The sequence below is a fragment of the Callospermophilus lateralis genome, chromosome 8 (genome assembly GCF_048772815.1).
Source record: "Callospermophilus lateralis isolate mCalLat2 chromosome 8, mCalLat2.hap1, whole genome shotgun sequence".
In the NCBI taxonomy this organism is placed as follows: Eukaryota; Metazoa; Chordata; class Mammalia; order Rodentia; family Sciuridae; genus Callospermophilus; species Callospermophilus lateralis.
In genome coordinates, this window is record NC_135312.1 from 70703075 (window position 1) to 70722591 (window position 19517).

A 19517-nucleotide genomic window follows, 5' to 3' on the forward strand; every position below is an offset into this window, starting at 1 on the left:
GATAGAAAAGAGGGACTTGTGGCAAACACTTTATTCAAGAAAATCCTATTGGGTATCAAATGATATTAAATTGGGCAGTATGGCACAGTGTCCAAATGTTCCAAACAATGGAGGCATGTTTCCAAACAGATTCCTCAGCCACATTTTATGGTTAAAACTAAAGCTATCATGATGTGGGAGAAAGTGCATGGAGTACTGCATACATGGCATAGTTAAGGGTATACAAGTGGGAAACCACTCCCTTATGCTAGGCATGTGAGTGAAAAAACACTTACCCCGTGGGCACAGCCCCGGGTGTGAGGCTGCAGGTTGCAGGTCCTGTGCTTTCTCCATGGCCTGCTCCTCAATTGGTTTTTGCAAGGACGGTTGGCCAGAAATTGTATTGGTGGCTGCCTGTAATCTACATAGATACTGCCTGAATGTGTGTGTGTGTGTGTGTGTGTGTGTGTGTATAAACTCTGCAATAAAATCAGACCTGCATCCTGCTTGGCCTCTGGAGGTCTTGATTAGGGACTCCAGAGCAACGCTTATCTAACCTGTTCTGTGGATACCCTCACTGGACAAGAGAGTGCCCAAGCATAGTAAGAAGTAAATATAAATACTTGAGGTTGTAGAAGGCATGTAGAATACAGGGGATCAGTATTCTTTTGCTGAAAGTGTTGATTGGGAGGAGGCCTAGTCCAGTGGTAAAACAAGTTATTCTGGGTTTTAATCTCAGCACAACTTTTTACAAATTACATAATATCTCATAATTTTTATGATTATTGAGATGGAAAAGAGATAATTCATGCAAAATACCTAGTATTGTACTTGCTACATGATAATTATGGAAGGCCCTAATTGAAAGTATCACTTAAAATCAGGACTAAATATTTATGGAAAATTATATTTACTATTAGCTAAAGCTATTAGCTAATAAAACTCTGATTAAAAGTTTATCTTGAAATATAAAAATAAAATTATAAAGATACTTATAGTATAGACAACCAGCCTTAGTATATAATTGCTACCAAGTACTAGCTCCAATCCTATATGTAGATGGCTCAGCAATGGGGACAGAAAGCAGATTGCCTAGAGCTGGTATCCAATGCAAACTCACACAGGGAGTACAAGAAAGATTTCCAAGGTTCTCATTCAGCATTACTTCAATCAGAAATTCTGACAAGTAGAACATGGTATGGATATGCACAAACCTGATTCAATACGTACTCTAGCTCAATTGAAAGGCCAGAACAAGAGGCAACACTTGAGCAGTTGATAGAAATTCCCTCAAATTATTTCTCCTATGACCTCAGTCTTCACAGATATCACAAATCTGTCTCCAAGTCCTCCTCATAACTTCCTCTAAGATGGAACTGAGCAGATTGTACAAAGCTCTGCCCCCAATAACTTCTAACTTACTTTTCATGTGTTTTCTTTTTCTAATTTTAATGCAATTAGCAATAAGTAGAAGCCCCATCATCAGAGCACCTGGGTGTGGGTGCACAGCTGAGCCTTGGTTAAACTTTTATCCTTTGATCAGCCTTCAGTTGCATTCTTAAAGATCCTGAACTTTGGGTGTCAACCAAGATGGGGTGGAAGAAATTATTGGGGAACTGAAAGGAAAACTTGAATACTGATTTGTAATGGGGTTTCTTTTCTTCTTTGTTTTCCCATACTTTGCATTCCAGTTTTGATCTGAGATGGCAACAAATGACAGAAAAATGCCATAAAAACTCAAGGAGAGACCCCTTTATTCTCACCACAGGTCTGGTAGAGGGGCACAGGCATGCTAGTAGGCATGGAAGGAATCCTTGAGTTGTTTTCCCTTTTTTATCCCTTCCTCTCCTCTCTCCCAACCCTCCCTTTGGCCTACCTCCATTGGGGAATAGCTTTGCTGTGGCAGCAATTGTGACATTTAAAACCCAGAGAAAGGAAGAGAAAAGCCAAGTCTCTGGCCAGAGAAGGAGAGGTAAAAGGACTCTGGGAACTGGAGGCATGTATCAGACAGACTCAAACAGGACAGCAAAGTTCAAACAGAACTGATACCAGAATCACTTCTCTGAAAATGAGAGACAACTTAAGTCTGAACCTACCTACACAAGTGCTCATTAATATGTACACTTAAGTTATTATTATGGCCTGCATACAACATAATTATCATAAGAATTCAAACATGCTACTGAGAAAAATATATATTGCCCATGGGAGATTTCTTCTGACCATGATTAAAACTGTACAATGCATAAATAGGTACTTTGTAAATATTTGAGATCCAAAGAAAGAAAGAAATTTCCAAGTTCTAGACATTAAAAAATATTCTATAATTATAGTTTACAAAAGGGTCTGCTGTATAAAACCAACTTGATATCATTTACATCAATAATTTCACAGAATTCTCTATAGGAGGGCATAAATAAAAGTGTATAATGCCTCAGAATAGAAAGATTGCAAAGTCTTGGGGGAAAAACAGAAGTTTTTAATAAACAATGTGGAAAAGGCATGGACATATCTTCTTCTCAGAGAATATAATTTCGGTGGAGCAATAGTTATTTTTTAATTGATTTTATGTTTGTTCTTTTTAGATATATGGAACAGTGAATGTATTTTGATGTATTATACATTCATCGATTATAACTTTATGGGATCTAGTTAGGATACCATTTTTGGGGTTGAACATGATGTGGAGTTACCCTGGTGGTGTATTCATATATGAATACAGGAAAGTTTTGTCTGATTTGTTCTATTTCTTTCCTATAGGGCATATTTTTATTATGTAATATTTAAATTTTCTTGCAGACAGTTCTTTATTATAGCAACATATAAAACAAATAAGCATTCATAAGCTCAGATATTATGATGGATGGGTTACTTCGAAATAATAAAAGTCACCAGTGTTCATGAAGCCAAGAGATTGAAATATTATATATTTTTCCTAAAAGTACATAAATTTTCACTTTCTTCTCTCATGATTACTAAAACATAGCAGTTATGACCGCCAATGGTAACATACTTAAAAGCTAATGAAGAATAATTGGTAAGTCATGGACAGATTTCTTACCTAGTTCCTTTTTCTTTAGAAAAAAAATAAAACTTTCACCTGGGCATCAGGCCTAATCACTACAGTGACAAGAACTTTCCAACTCCTTTAAAAGCACTCTAAACAGCCATCTCCACATCAATAGTTGGATGTAGATTGTACTCTTCAATCTGAAAGAATTCAAGTTTGAAGTTGTCAATTTTCTCAACACTTTAAACGATTTTGAGCTTTGGGAAAGCTCTTGGTTCCTGTAGAAGCTGAATTTTCAGTGGCTCAATGTGATTCAGGTAAATAAGTGCATCTCCAAAAGACTACATGAAGTCACCTATCGGCAGGACTGTGAAGTGTACAATCATGTAAGGTAAGCAGGGCGTAGCTCTCAATGTTGAAATGCACGCCCAAGCTCAAGACTCCTAACCTATGGTACAGCCAGCAGGACAGCTCCCCATTCACCTTATAGAACTGGCAGAGGGCATGGCATGGAGGCAGCACCATCAGAGGAAAATCTTTTAGTTTCCAAAAACATATCATGATTCTTCTGTCTTCATGGTTGGTTTTGATGGTGTCAATCACTTTTTGCTGTTGGTCTACTCCTTGATCAGAATAATTTGAATCCATATCTTTGTGTTTGCCCAAAAATGTCTTCATTGGAAGCCATAAATTGGGCCTATGTCCCTTTCTTTTTTGATGGAGAATCCCAGGCCATCCCAAAAGACTTGTGATGTATTTGCATCCCAGATATTTAGTCCGTTGGAAGATAGTTCTTTAGCATTTGTGGATCCCTTGATAAATCACAGCAACTTCTCCAAAACACAAATCCAGAATACACATTTGGTTTTCAGCAAAGGAATTCATCTCTCAGGCTGTAGCATGCTTTCATTAAAAAAAAAAAAAAAAAAAAAAAAAAAAAACAGAGTGCCAGTGTCTATGCAGTCTTCCTTCCTGAAGGTACAACACAGGATAGGCTTGATCTGCTCCAGGTACTTCAGCTCCCTGGGCTGCAGCCACTGCTCTGCTGGTAACAATGCACTGCAACTCAGAGCTCATGGCAGGTACAATGAAGACTTTTGTTGGGGAGGATGGGTAGTATTTTTAATTAAATTAATTTATTATAATTAGGTATATATGACACCAGAATGCATTTAATTCATTTTACACAACTACAGCAAAACTTTACATTTCTATGGTTGCACATGATTTAGCATCACACCATGTATGCAGTCGTACATGTACCTAGGGTAATGATGTTCATCTCATTCCACCATCTTTCCTGCCCCCATGCACCCTTCCTACCCTCCTTCCCCTTTGCCTAGCCAAAGTTCCTCCATTTTTCCCATGCCTCCCCTCTCCCCATTATGGATCAGCATCCACTTTCCAGGGAGAATATGTGGCCTTTGTTTTTTTGGGATTGGCTTACTTTACTTAGTATTATGTTCTCCAACTCCATCCATTTACCAGTAAAGGCCATAATTTTATTCTCTTTTAATGCTGAATAATATTCCACTGTGGGTATATATACCACAGTTTCTTTATCCAGTCATCTATTGAAGGGCATCTAGGTTGCTTCCACAGTTTATTTATTGTGAATTGAGCTACTGTAAACACTGATGTGGCTACATTACTATAGTATGCTGATTTTAAGTCCTTTGAGTATAGACCAAGAAGTGGGATAGCTGGGTCAAATGGGGGTTCCTTTCCAAGTTTTCTAAGTAATCTCCATAGTGCTTTCCAGATTGGTTGCACCAATTTGCAGTCCCACCAGCAAAGTATGAGTGTGCCTTTTTCTCACATCCTCACCAATATTTATTGTTGCCTGTATTCTTGATAACTGCCATTCTGACTGGTGTGGAAAGAAATCTTAGAGTTGTATTGATTTGCATTTCTCTAATTACTAGAGATGTTGAACATTTTTTCTATATTTGTTGATTTAATATATATATCTTCTTCTGAGAAGTGTCTGTTCAGCTTCTTAGCACATTTATTGATTGAGTTGTTTGTGGTTTTTTGATGTTAATTTTTTGAGTTCTTTATATATCCTGGAGATTCATGCTCTAGCATGTGTGTGTCATCTGATAAAGACTTTTAGTAAGTCTTAATTGATAAGAAATTCTCAGCAACTAACATAGGTCAAATTGTTTCACTCTCCACCTAAGGAAAATCTAAGTGCTCTATAAGCATAAACTAATTATAAACTATTTGTATCAATGAAAATTTTAGACAATAGTTAATGAGGACTTGTATTTTCAGGTGAAAATATTTTTGCTGATAGGTAACAATCTACCTCTCATTTAATAGTTCAAGTTACCACTTAGTAAGCTAATATGTGGGATGGGATTCTTATAAAATATCTTGAAAACATGGTTCTTAATAGCAGAAATGAGACATATAAAAACTCCTATTTCTTGAGAGGAGATGGAAAATTAATCACTTTGGCTATTTTTTATGTAAATATAGACTGATGTAGTAGAATAATAGTTTTAAAATTTTAAAGGTCTCTGGACATGGGTTATTAATTTTGTAGCATAATGATATACTTGTAATTATATTTAAAAAATGATTTACTTCTCTAATTTCTTTTATGTGGTGATATTTCCTCAACTAAGGCTTTAGCTAAAGTGTTCATTACTCTTTCTCATAGAGAAAATGAGGATCCTGGTCAGCCAATCATGGGTAACAAAAATCCCACATAGGTTTTGGAACTCAGACAAACTGATACCGTTCTGTCCCGGATAGATGGCATCTAGGAAGAACAAGTACTACTTGACAACTGCTTAGAATTCTTCCATGCACCAGGGCCAAGAAAGGCAGCACTGTGAACTTAAGGGAGGCATGGGAATTATTTAGAAGATAATAAAAACCTAAAACTTTAAGGTCAGCAATGAGAGACAGCTCAGCAGCTGGTGCATGGTGAAGTGGGCACCATTATTAAGCAATGATTGAGGCTGAGTAGCCAAGGCCAGACAAATGGTAAAGAGGGCAGCCAGGATTTATCCCCAAGTAGACATCACATTGGCACCTGGACAAAGAATAAACTAATGGAAAAAAATAGCAATCCCAGAAACAAACCTACTCCTTTACAAACTTTATTTATGACATTTTATACAAGGCAGAAAAAAATGGACTATTTACAAAAGTTGACCTGGGCAACACAAAAAATTGAAAAATTGAAACTATTCACCATCCACAAGTCATACATGATAAACAATACTAAATGTTACTTATAAAATCATAAAATTTTTAAAACATGTAGGAGAATATTTTCTTAACTGTGGTTTACATGTATTCTTAGGATATACAAAGAATAGCCCATAAAAGTTTAGACTAGTTATTGACAAAACAAAAACTATTTCCAAATTACAGACTATAAAGAATGGTGGTGGGGCGAAGGGAGATTCTTAAGTTTTTATTTTATTTCTTGGTTCTAAAAATAATTTAGTTTTCCCTGTTCAAAACAATAAGAAAATAATGGTGTATAATAATGTTTCTCATGTATATAGTGGTTTAGAGAAGCCACTATATAAATGTACCAAAAGCCAATTTATTTAATTTTTAAAAATCTCATGCAAAACAAAACAAGTTAGGGCTAGGCTTACTGTTCTTGTTTAAAAGATATAGAAACTATATTCTTGTATTATGTTGAAGCCAGTGAGTGTTAGATTCAGAGGAAAAGCTTGGTCTTGAAATTGTATCAATAAACATCATTATTCAAAGTACATTTATGAAGACATGAATTGGTATCAACATACTTAATAAACAAACAGCAATGTGAAAAATTGTGTTCTATTTTTGTTATAAAAATTGTAATGCCTTATGCTGTCATTTATTTTAAAAATTCTGTACCAAATAGATTAAAGAATTTAGAATCTAATCGACTGCATTTGAGCCCTGGTTCCACCAGGAATTCTCCATAGGATTGTTAGAAGAAAAAAGATAGGAAAATGTCTTAAAAAAACAGTTATCTACAAGTCACAATAACAGCAGCTATTACATTTTTTCATTGTGCTGTTTAATTTGATAGATATTAAGCACTTGAATGTAGTAATCTCATCTTCTTCTTTTCTATTCCTCATAGACCCTAACTTCATCTTCACAACTAGAACCCTGTCTCCATAAGGGCAGGAATTTGGGTCAATTTCTAGGGTTGTTGTTGTCCACTACACTTATAACAACTCTTGACACACACAAAGCTCCTGATCCATATGAAATAAGAAGTGAGTGATTTTATTAATTAATTTTCTGCGTACTGATATATTACCAATTGGATTCCAAATCATTAGCATAAGGATACTTAACAGTCTGGACCTTGTTTCCTAAGGAAACTGAGTTGGGGGTCCATGGATATAAGCTTAAAAAGAAAGACTAGAACAATTTGTATCCATCTGTAGAGTGCCATGGGTAATTTTCTGAGTTCCCAGCAGCCTAAAACTTAGCCTAAAATCAAACATGCAGTGAGTAGAATATCCTGGCAAGAACATGGACCCAAAGAAAGACAGTGTTCTACCCCTGGCTGCTAAAGACATTATATATGGTCCCAGGCAAGCGAATTAACTCCAGATGTCCTACTCCAAGGAACATGGAGTTGGAGTAAATGATGTTTAAATACCCTTTGCTCCTATCACACCTTTCGTCCTCCAACCCAAGGTGTCCCACTAAGGAAAATGCACAATTATAAATGTAGACTGTGATACAATATAGAGAAGGCTTCAAAACAAACTAGAATAATAAAACCTCACAATACATTTTAAATTTTATAAGAGTCATGTTAGCTGTAAATATTTTAAAGAAAAGGTGTAAAATCCCTCCCTCTACTTTCTAAAGAGGTTTTACAAACTACTACATGTTTTCAATTATTATCCCTTCTCTCTGTTTTTAAATCGTGTATATTTTAAACTTATCATTATTGATTGGATCTAATAAATTTCAAGGAAAACATAGCAGTTAAAATGAAATTGTGTTATAGTTTTACTTCAAAAAAGATTCCAAACCAAATATTCTTATCCTGATAGTCCCTATTGATAACATTTATTGATATTTTCAGATTAAAATTCCATATTTTTTTTGGGGGGGGGAGATTGAACTCAGGGGCACTCAACCACTGAGCCTTATCCACAGCCTTATTTTGTGCTTTTTTGAAAGACAGGGTCTCACTGAATTGCTTGGTGCCTCTCTTTTGCTGAGAGTAGCTTTGAACTCCTGATCCTCCTGTCTCAGCCTCCTGACCCACTGGGATTATAGGTGCCTGCCATTGCACTTGGCTAAAACTGCTTCCTTTAAAGTTATTACATACAATTTTCTTTTGAAAGATCAACCTCTTTTACCTTTAATTGACCTGCTTGGAACTTATTATATGAGGTTTTATAAACTCAAATAATTCTAGATGAATATTTATTGTTTTTTATTTTAAATAATATTGCTATAATTAGGAGTAGAGCTTGTATGGTAACAACTTTATATTATTATTACTATTGTTGTTTAGAAGTAAGAATAATAAATACATTTAGTTCTAGGCTTGTATAACAAACTAGCATTAATCTATTGTACTCTTTAGAATCTAGAAATTGTTTTTATTGAACCCCAAACCATAAATGATCATTCCAATATTTATTTATTTATTTATTATTTTTTTAATATTTATTTTTTAGTTTTTGGTGGACACAACATCCTTGTTTTTGTATGTGGTGCTGAGGATCGAACCCGGGCCGCACACATGCCAGGCGAGCGCGCCACCGCCTGAGCCACATCCCCAGCCCCTCCAATATTTATTTTATGAGTTACACAGTGTTACTTAAAAATAGTTGTCATGAACTTTGTTTGTCCCCCACCCATTTAACCCACTGGCACTGATTTTTTTTCAATATTAGATATGGAACTAATTTCTTTATTTTAGTACTACATGATAGGATTTCCTTTAGGAAATAATATTACTATTCTAAATAGGTATATGTTATGCTTTTACAAGTGCTTTTATTTGTTTATTATTGGTGTCTTCACCATTATCTAAAACCATAAAACTATAAACATTTAGGGATTATCTTAGTTCAGCTAATTTACCCTTTAGGTACAGGTACTCAGAGAGAATAAAATTAAAATTAGTTAATTTTGTCAATTCTAGTAGTTGAATAGAACTTAGAAAAAGGTAAACAGTTTTTGGAACAATTTTGATAAGATAATTTCACTTTGTCCAGATCTCAGCATTAGGATTTAGTACTGTTGAAAAGTTTAGTGAGCAGAATTAGAGTGAAAGGATTTGAAAATTATTGATCACTCTCCGGATCGTTAGTAGTTATATGATTATTTTATTTACTTGTTTATTTATTTAGGTACCAGAGATTGAATCCAGGAGCTATTACCCACTGTGCCACATCCCCAGCCCTTCTTTTTTAATATTTATTTTTAGTTGTATAAAATACCTTTATTTTTTTTATTTTTTAATATAGTGCTGAGAATTGAACCCAGCGTCTTTCACATGCAAGGCAAGCACTCTACCACTGAGTCACAACCCCAGCCCCAACAGCCCTTCCTAATATTTTTTTTTTTAAATTTTGAGACAGGGTCTCACTAAGTTGCTTAAGGCTAAATTGTTTAGGGCCTCACATAGTTACTGAGTCTGGCTTTGAACTTGAAATCCTCTTTTCTCAGCCTGTGAATCTGCTAGGATTGTAGGCATGCACCACTGTTCCCAGATGATTCTTTTATTTCTAAAGTTCATGTAGTTGTGCCTACATTAGTCAGAACTCTCTTAACGGTGGCACTTAAATATGTTACTTTATTTATTTATTTAGCATTCTGCCTCATAAGAAAAAAATTTAATCACAACATCTAAGAGAAATAGCAATCAATCAGGAAAATAATTCATTAATGTATTCTTGAGTTAGTCTTCACTTATGTGTTGCTATTTCTTTGCATTTTCTATTGAAATTTATTGCTCCTGATACTATTTTTTTAAATAGTAATTCTTTAAAGTCTTAATCATAAAAATCACGTTGCAAGGCTGGGGTTGTGACACAGTGGTAGAATGACTGCGTAGAATGTGTGAGGCACTGGGTTCACTTCTCAGCACCATAAATAAATAAATAAATAGGATTGTGTCCATCTACAACTAATAAATAAACAGAGGGTGTTAACATTTAAAGTAAAAAAAAGTCATATTATAGCAGTATTATATTTGTTACTATGTTTTCTATGTAGAAAAGTTATTGCCATACTGTAAACATTTTAAACATAATAATTAAACAGGATGTATAAATGCAAGAGAAAAAACAGAAAGTGGACTTGTTATACTGGTTTAAAATAAATCTCAAAAGAATGTAGAAACCATATAGTTTATCAACTATAAACTTGATAAAGAGTTTTAAATGTTGCCTGAACAGTTCCAGATAGGTGATATTGTTTCTGTGTATTTTTGGGGTTATTGAAATATATTTTCTTATTATTTTTACTTTTTTAAAGACACTGACCTTAAATAGGTGAGAATTTATTTTCTTCAAATCAGTGTGTCAAAATACAGAAGCCTTTGCATTAACAATAGTTGAGAGTAAAGTGTCATTTTAAAAAGCATCATACCAAAAGTGGCCTGAAATTTGAGCTGCCACAGAGGGTGGGTCATTTATGAATTTGGCCTGGTGGGAGGGAAAATGGCCTGCAGATAGCCAGGTTGCCAACAGTTATATGATGGTATTATATAAATGTGGGATTTAATAAATTGTTGTGTCCATTATTATCATTTTAAAAAGTAAAATATAAAATTACTCTTCTGACTCAAAAAAGTAGGTATTTACTGTTTTTTTCATGATATTTACTTGTTATAGTTTTAGAAATATGTTTAGATGTTTAGATGTCATGTAATCTAGTTTTAAATGATAGTATTGGATATCACTCATTTGCAAATATTATGTTTTCTTTAAAAATACAGTATTGCATTTACTATTTCTATGTATTAAAGAACTAAAGTCTGAATAATGATGTTTGAGGAAAATATATTTTTATCAAAATAAAAGCTCATTAACACATGACATTTAATTTGATTGACAGCTGTCTAGGAGGTAACATTTTTAAAGTAGGATATGTGTGTGTGTGTGTGTGTGTGTGTGTGTGTGTGTGTGTTTTGGATTGACTATAAATGTGTAATTATGTTGTGAAAATTAATGTTGGAGGTAAAGTTTTAAAAAGTGGGAAAAAGATTACATTGTTTCTTTCTTAAATATTTTATGGAATTTATTGTTAGACTATTTGAAATTTTCATATTAACTTTTTGCTATTGATCTATTCACTATCCAACAAATTTTTTCAGAGCATGTACTTTGTGTTAAGCATAGTTGTAAGGTCTTTGATATCTTAGTGAATACACAGGACAAAAGTTCTAACATTCATGGTGCCTACATTCCAGTAGTGAAGAAAAATAGTAAATAAAACATAATAACAGGAAGTTATGTTGTGTGTGTGTGTTAAGAGATAACAAGTGCTGTCAAAACAAAGCAGCAAAAGGATGACCAGGATATGGGAGACAGAACATGGTAGAGGAGAAGGGCAGGATGAGATTGTAAATAGGATAACTAGAGTAAGACTTATTGAGAAGTTAATAACTGGTATTAGACTTGAAGGAATTGAAAGAGTGAACTGTGGATATCTGTAGATAAAGCATTCCAAGAAAAGAAATCAGATTACCCAATGGGGTATCAGCTCTGCTTCATTTTAGAACAAGCAGGAAGGCATGTTGGTTCTTCCAAAGACTTAAGTGCAGGCTTATAAGTGCAAGCATAATAGGTGTCAAGATGAATGTTAGGATTCTGTAATAAGATTTTTTAGTTGTTGTTTTATAGTCTCTTTTTCTATCTTGGTGAAAAAAAAAACAATATCTCCACATGTAATACATTTACAAAGATGTAAGTAGCTTTTCAAAAATATGGCAAAACATATATCAAAGTATATTAAATATATACATTAAAATAATTCTTTGGCCTAAATGATCATATAATTAGTAACTTAATTATGTTTTTAATTTTATGGGCCAGATATTTTTTTTATTCCATGAATGCTAAATGAATAGAAAAAATATATGAACATTCAATTGTTATGTAGAGTGCAATTTACCATAGTTTTTAAGCAACTAGTTGAAAACTAACTGTGATATTTAGAAATATGTAACTTCTAAATTAAAGGCTTCTAAATTGAAGAAATTCAGTAGTTCGAATTTCTTTAACATATGATGTTGAAGAAATCATTTCAAATGGCTTCATTTAACCCTACTTGTTGTGAGTTTTTTTAAAATGGTATTTGACTAGGTGTATTCTGTTTCCAAAATCCCTGTGATTTTTGTCACTGTATGATCATTGTTTTATAATATAGAGACACACTGCTTTGAGTATTTGTGTAATTTAACATTGTAGAGAAAAATCACACTTTAGACACACTTTATAATTTTTAGTGTCCAGATTCGTATATTTTTCTGGTCACTTTAGAGTTAATTATTTATTGATTTTAATACTTATATTTTATTTATTTATTTTTATGTGATGCTGAGTATCATGCCCAGCTTCTCACATGTGTAAGGCAAGTGCTCTGCCATTGAGCTACACACCCAGTCCCAGAACTGATTACTTCTTCACCTGGTCTACCATGGCACTTTATGCATATTTCCATGATCACTTTTTATTATATGTTTTAGCTACATGATTTCTAGCCTGTCTGAAAATTGCCTATCTTTGTATCCCTACAAGGTGCTGAAATACTGATATGGCTCCTGCAGCCTCAGAGCCAGGTCTCTTGTTCCCTTCCAAGAAGCAGCAGTGAAGCAGTGGAGTGGCCAAGTGGCAGCCCTGGTAGGTTCCAGCACTGGTGGAAGCAGATGGAGCCTGCCATTCAGATGTGGTAGGACTGAGGTTTCTTGGGCTATTGTCAAGGTAAGCTGGGGCAAATCAATCTGTCACCCTACAGCAGCCTGGCCTGCACACAATATGATCCTTATTTTATTTTAAATTTTTATATTCTTTTCAGTTCTCCCTAATCCTTATTTTTTCTCCCTTATTTTAAAAATGCTTTTTTGAAGAACCATATTTATTTACTTATTCATCAGCTATAAATTTAATATCAACTCTTTACCAGGCACAGAGGTAGCCATTTTCCGACTTGAAAATTAACATGGTACACAATATTTACTTATTCATCAGCTATAAATTTAATATCAACTCTTTACCAGGCACAGAGGTAGCCATTTTTCTACTTGAAAATTAACATGGTACACAAGGGTTCAAATATTAGAATTAATAAATAAACATTGCTTATTTAGCTAATATTTACTGGTTTTCTATCGTGTGCTAGCCATTATTGTGGAAATTGTGGATAAGTTAGTAAAAATAACAAAGTCTATGTCCCCATGTAAGTTATAGTCTAATGAAAAATACCAGAATAATGGGGTAAGGATATCAGATGTCGATACTATTGACAATGATGTTAATACATGAACTCACTGACCATGTTATTTTAAGTAATTAGTTAAGTGATTAATAATCATTTTAGCTCTCTGTCAGGTGGTAGGTGTATGGTAATGATGTCAGATAATCATACAGACTACTACTGGAGTGCAGTTGTAGAGCACAAAATTCAAACAGGTAGAGAGTGGTCACATTTGGAGGAAATGGTACCTAAACTGAGACTTTAAAGACATGTAGATGTTAAAATATAACAAACAAGGAACAGGAGAGGAAGATATAGTGTATAAATATAAATATAATAAAGACCCTCAAGCAAGAAGAAAAGGACCTGATGAATCCAGAATAGCTGAATCATATGTATGAGAAATGAGACATCAATTGATGAGGCTAGAAAATTAAGCAGTGGCCATGTTTTAAGGGACCTGGTTGCTTATATTAATAAACTTTCATCCTAAAATCAGGGAGAGGACCCATTATTATATTTTGCATATAAAAGTGACATAAAATGTTATCACTTATAATTTATAGGATTTGCATAAATGAGGAAATATTTTATCATATGTAAAGTTATGCTATAGTTATTTGACTCATTATAATATCTGAATACATAGAAATAATATATAAAATGATATATATGTCTCTTTAATCTGAAAAAAATTAATATCAAATAATATGAAACCTTATTAAATATAGAAATAAAGCTCTGCTTGCAATGCATTGTTAAGCTTATATTAACCTGTGTGCAAAGAAGAAATTTAATTTTACTTTGTGTAGAACATTTGGTTACTTGTGTATATTTTCTATCATATCAGTGAAATTATCAGATAATTTCCCAAGAGCTGATGTGCTGTTACTATCTCCAGTCAAATGCACATGAAACTCTACTTTTTCTCTCCAATGATTTAAACCTTTGAGGTGTTCCCATTAATTGGAAGAACATTCATGTCTGACAACTTTCCTGATCCTTCTGATACATAGGAAATTACTAAAACTATTGAAAAAGGAAATTATGGAAAAAAAATAAAGTATTGAATAAGAAAAAATGGCCCAAAAGTAGCAGTCAAAATTTCTGGATCCAATTCATGTAAGAAAATTTGGATTTTTTCTCCCAATTAATTTTAATATTCACTGTTTTCAACATTTAAAAAGTCTGCAAGTAGCTATTCATCACAATGTCATTCTAAAACAGGTTACAATTTGAAAAAAAATTAGTTAAAAGTCCACTTGTTATATTTTCCTGATATATGTACTTCACCTATATAATAAGGTACAATAAATATGTGATAAAGAAATGAACAAATGAATAACTTTTATCATAAACATGTCAAATCAAGCACTAATATCCATAATATAGAAGAACTCAACACAAAGGATGTGACTGTGTATAATCAGAGATATGAAAAAATGTACTCTATACGTTTAATATTAATTGTAATGAATTATGTTGTCATATATAACAAATTAAAATAAAAATCATATAAAAAAGAATTAATAAAACAACACTAAAAAACAACCCAATTAATAAATGAACAGACACTTCTTAGAAGAAGATATATAATCAACAAATATATGAAAAAATGTTCAACATCCAGTAATTTGAGAAACACAAATAAAAACTACTCAAAGGTTTCATTTCACTTTAGTTAGAATGGCAGTCATTAAGAGTACTAGCAACAATAAGTGTTGGTGAAAATGTGCTGGGACTGCAAATTGGTACAACCAATCTGGAAAGCAGTATGGAAATTCCTTAGAAAACTTGGAATTGAACCACCATTTGACCCAGCTTGGTTTATAGCCAAAGGACATAAAATCCAAATACTACAGTCATGCAGCCAAAGTAATGTTTATAGCAGCACAATTCACAATAGCTAAATATGGAACTAACCTCAATGTCTTTCAATAGATAAATGGATCAACAAATTGGCATATATACACAATTGAATATTACTCAGCATTAAAAGATAATAAAATCATGGCATTTGCAGGTAAATGGATGGAGTTTGAGAATATTATGCCAAGTAAGCCAATCCCCAAACCCAAAGACTGAATGTTCTTTCTGACAAGTGTATGCTGATCCACAATGGCCATGGGGGGAGCATGGGAGGAATGGAGGAACTTTGGGTAGGACAAAGAGGTGGGAGTGGAAGAAGGTGACTCAGTGTAAGAAAAGATGATGGAATGACAAGGACATCATTGGGGCTGGGGATATAGCTCAATTAGTAGAGTGCTTTCTTCACATGCACAAGACCTTGAGTTCAATCCCCAGAAAAAAAAAGGACATCATTACCCTAAGTACATATACGAAGACATGAATGGTGTGACTACTTTGTGTACAACCAGAGAAATGAAAAATGGTGCTTCATTTGTTTACTATGAACTGAAATGCATTCTGCTGTCATGAATAACAAATGAGAATGAGTATATAAATAATTTTAAATACTTGTAAAAATTGTTGCTAACACTAAAATGTCATTTTAATCAGAGCTTTTTGCTTCATCCATTCAGTTAGACTTCAGACAGAATTTCTTCTAAGCCAAACTGAACATAATTTTTTAAATTAAATTTCTTTCAGAGAAGGGAAATCAATTTTCAGATTTGCTTAAATGTTTTCAGAGTGGAAATGGTGTTAGTCTATAACCAGGGTGAAGTTTCTAATTTAAGGAATTAAATTTCCTGTTTAGTTCTCCAGACTATGCTATAAAGTCCATTATAACTCTACTCTAGGAGTCCCCGCATTGTTTTGGAGGCAAAACAGTTGTGATAAGGAAACAAATACCAAGGCTTTTCACTGTTGTGAATAGCATGAGGAGATTGTAAATGTTCTGTTTTCTGAAAATGAGAGCTGGAAGTTTTGGAATATCTTCAGGCTACTAAGAGTTACCTAGCTGTCCCATGTCACAAGGGTGAGTCAGAAGGAACTCAGTAATCACATGTTCCCCAAAGTCCTCTTAAGAGCAACTTCTCCAGTTAGGAGATTTGCACATATTGTGGAAGCATGGCATGATAGAAATGATGAAAAACTAAGTGAGGAGAGTAGTGGAGTCCTAAGTACTTATTAAAGCTTACCTACTACCAAACCTAGAACATTGCAAAAGGTTTCTGGTCCTTAATTTGTTCATCTTAAAGTTGTTGTTGTTGTTGTTTCTTTGATAGTTTATTTATGATAAATCCATTATAACTTAACGCTTCTATATTATTTTAAGCAGAGGGAAAAAAGTTCATTTTAAAATAGTCAGTTAGACACACACTTGAGGAAAACTGTGGAAAACACTATGCCCAGGCTTTAACTGTCTTCATGTTTCTCTGTAAGTCATTTTTACCATTAAAGCGTAAAGAGAGGCACAAGTTCTGATGCATCAATGTGACTTTTATTTCCTTTGGCTTTTGCTGTTAGGGATTTGAGTTCTGGCAGCAAGATGTCTGGCCCAATAATTAATGGATTTCTTTTTTTCCTTTTTTTTTGTTTAGAAAAATAAGTGGTAATAATTCACTCATGTATACTTACAAATATTGTAAATCATCTTTGCTATTTTAATAAAATTTTAACAGAAAAAATTCTTTTGCTGCTTCTCTTCTTGTCACAATACCTATAGGTTTTCCTAAGAATTACTTATTTACTCTTCATTCATCATGTTGCAAGTCAAATAAAAAGATTTATAACTGAAAGATCATTATCCTAAGTATTTTTAAGTGCATTAATATAATGTATAAAGATTGAATTTTGAATTATAGATAAGGGAAAGGGGTGGGAGGGAAAGAGAATGGGTATGGGATTAGGAAGGATGGTGAAATGTGATATACATCATTGTTCAAAGTACATGTACAAAGACACGAATTGGTTGTCAACATACTTTATATACAAACAGAGATAAGAAAAATTGGGATATATATATATATATATACATACATAATAAGAATTGTAATGATTTCTTCTGTCATTTTTTTAAATCAATAAATAAACAATAAAAAGATTGGATTTCTTTGAAATAAAATTGTTACTATTATGTATATTGAATTAATAACTTTTTCTGCAAGTAAAAGATTGAGTGAACAGAACCAGAATTTAGTGGGTTTAGAGCCCAGACTAGGATTTTACAATAACTGGCTGACTAAATTTTCTGAGCTTGACTTTCTTCTTTTACAGTTCTCAGGTGTACAATATATATATATATATATATATATATATATATATATATATATATAGCTAAATATAATAAATAAATAAATCTATATAAAATAAATATATATATATATTACTAAAATTAAAGGAATCTTTTTGACAATATTTGATAATAGATCTCATTGTGATTGTTGACATATAATTTAGAAGTTCAACAACTTAAGGAATATTATTGTGAAAAATCTCTTTATTTTCCAATTTTGTGAACAAGTTTGTGTATGTGTATACACACACACACACACACACACACACTCACACTCTTCAAGCTCTAAAAATTGTTTTAAACAAGTATTGGGGATTAACCACAAATCACTCTACCAGTAACCTACTTTCCAGACCTTTTTATTTTTTACTTTTGAGACAGAGACAGGTTGCTGAAGCTGGCCTTGAACATGCCATCCTCCTGCCTCAGCCTACCAAGTCACTAGAATTACAGTAGGGAATGTTAAAAATAATTTTTAAATAAGTAAATTTGAAACATTTACAAAATACTGGGCTTTGGGCTTCTTAACAGTTAAAGATGCTTGGGGTAGGGGCAAAGAGGCTCTATTCAGAACTTCCTCTTCTGTCTGAAGAACTTAACTAAAAAGCCCTCCCCCATTCCTGTCTTGTTTGTTTTGGTACAGCATTTCCAGAGGCAGAACTGGGGACTAGAATTTTCACCATTTTTTTGAGTTTTTATAGGCAGTGAGTGACAATTGATTGGCCATTCCTATGGTTAATAATTAATCCATTATAGATTTCCTAGTATATAAAGAAATAAATAGCCTGACACTATGAAGTCCTCTTTTTGCTTCTTTTTGTTGGAAGTTTGACAAGTGATTTTTCATAGATACAGAAAGTAAATAAATAGATCATTTTACAGCATAAATTGTTTGATATAAATACAACAGGTAATAGAACTAGAATGTATCCAATTTGTCCCCTATCACCTTTTTCCATATTAAAAATATATCTGTCCCTTGTTACAATCCATGTAGAGCCTAATCTGTTGGGTGATTACCTCTCCCATCATATATTTAACAAAAAACAGAAACCATTGCCTGAAGTAATGATTCTAATAATGAGAAATTTTAGGTCCTGTGGGCGAACTGGTGTGGAAGACATTTTGGAGTAGAGTACACAATATAATTTCTAGCAGTTCTGTTCCCCTACCCACTGACAACATAGAGGGCTAGTGTTACTCAGACATTTAAAAAAAATAGTTGGGCATGGTGGTGCACATCTGAAGGGAGCTCCTGGGTTCCACAAAAAACAATAACAACAACCTAAAAATTCTCCTCTAGCAGAAATTTTGTATAATTCCATTCTCATGTTCCTCATTCATTTCCCATAAAGACTATATTAATAAACTACACAAATATATTAATATTGATATCTTGTGAATCCTAAAAAGTATAACTTTATTTAGGATACACCTCTTAATAAGGAATTTAGTGTTTCTACACAGTAGCTCAGGTATCATGGATGAATATTATTCAATGATAGGAATATATAAGGTAAGACATCAATTCTCTCTCTCTCTCTTTTTTTTTTAAATAGACAGTGTTAAGAAACCTTGTTCACAAAGTTGGAAAAGAAAGAGATTTTTTACATTAATATTCCTTAAGTCATTGAATTTCTAAATTATATGTCAACAATCACAATGAGATCTATTATCAAATATCGTCAAAAAGATTCCTTTAATTGTATTAAAAGCAAAGAATTGGAAATCACCAATTTTGCAAAAGGATTTATTATCTAATTATTAGAATCCTAGTTTATTAAAATCATTTTATCATTAACCTTTTAACTAAGATGAATGTTGTTAAACATTTATCCATTTAAACAACAACAAAAAAGACACAGAAACAATAACAACAAAACACTTGCCAATTGTGTAATTGAC

The 19517-nt window shown here is 33.1% G+C and overlaps 1 pseudogene; it reads right to left on the minus strand.

Annotated features, from left to right (window-relative positions):
- Nucleotides 1-3138: 3138 nt before the first annotated feature.
- Nucleotides 3139-13136, minus strand: LOC143405719 (thymidylate synthase pseudogene; annotated as a pseudogene).
- Between the last annotated feature and the right edge of the window lie 6381 nt (nt 13137-19517).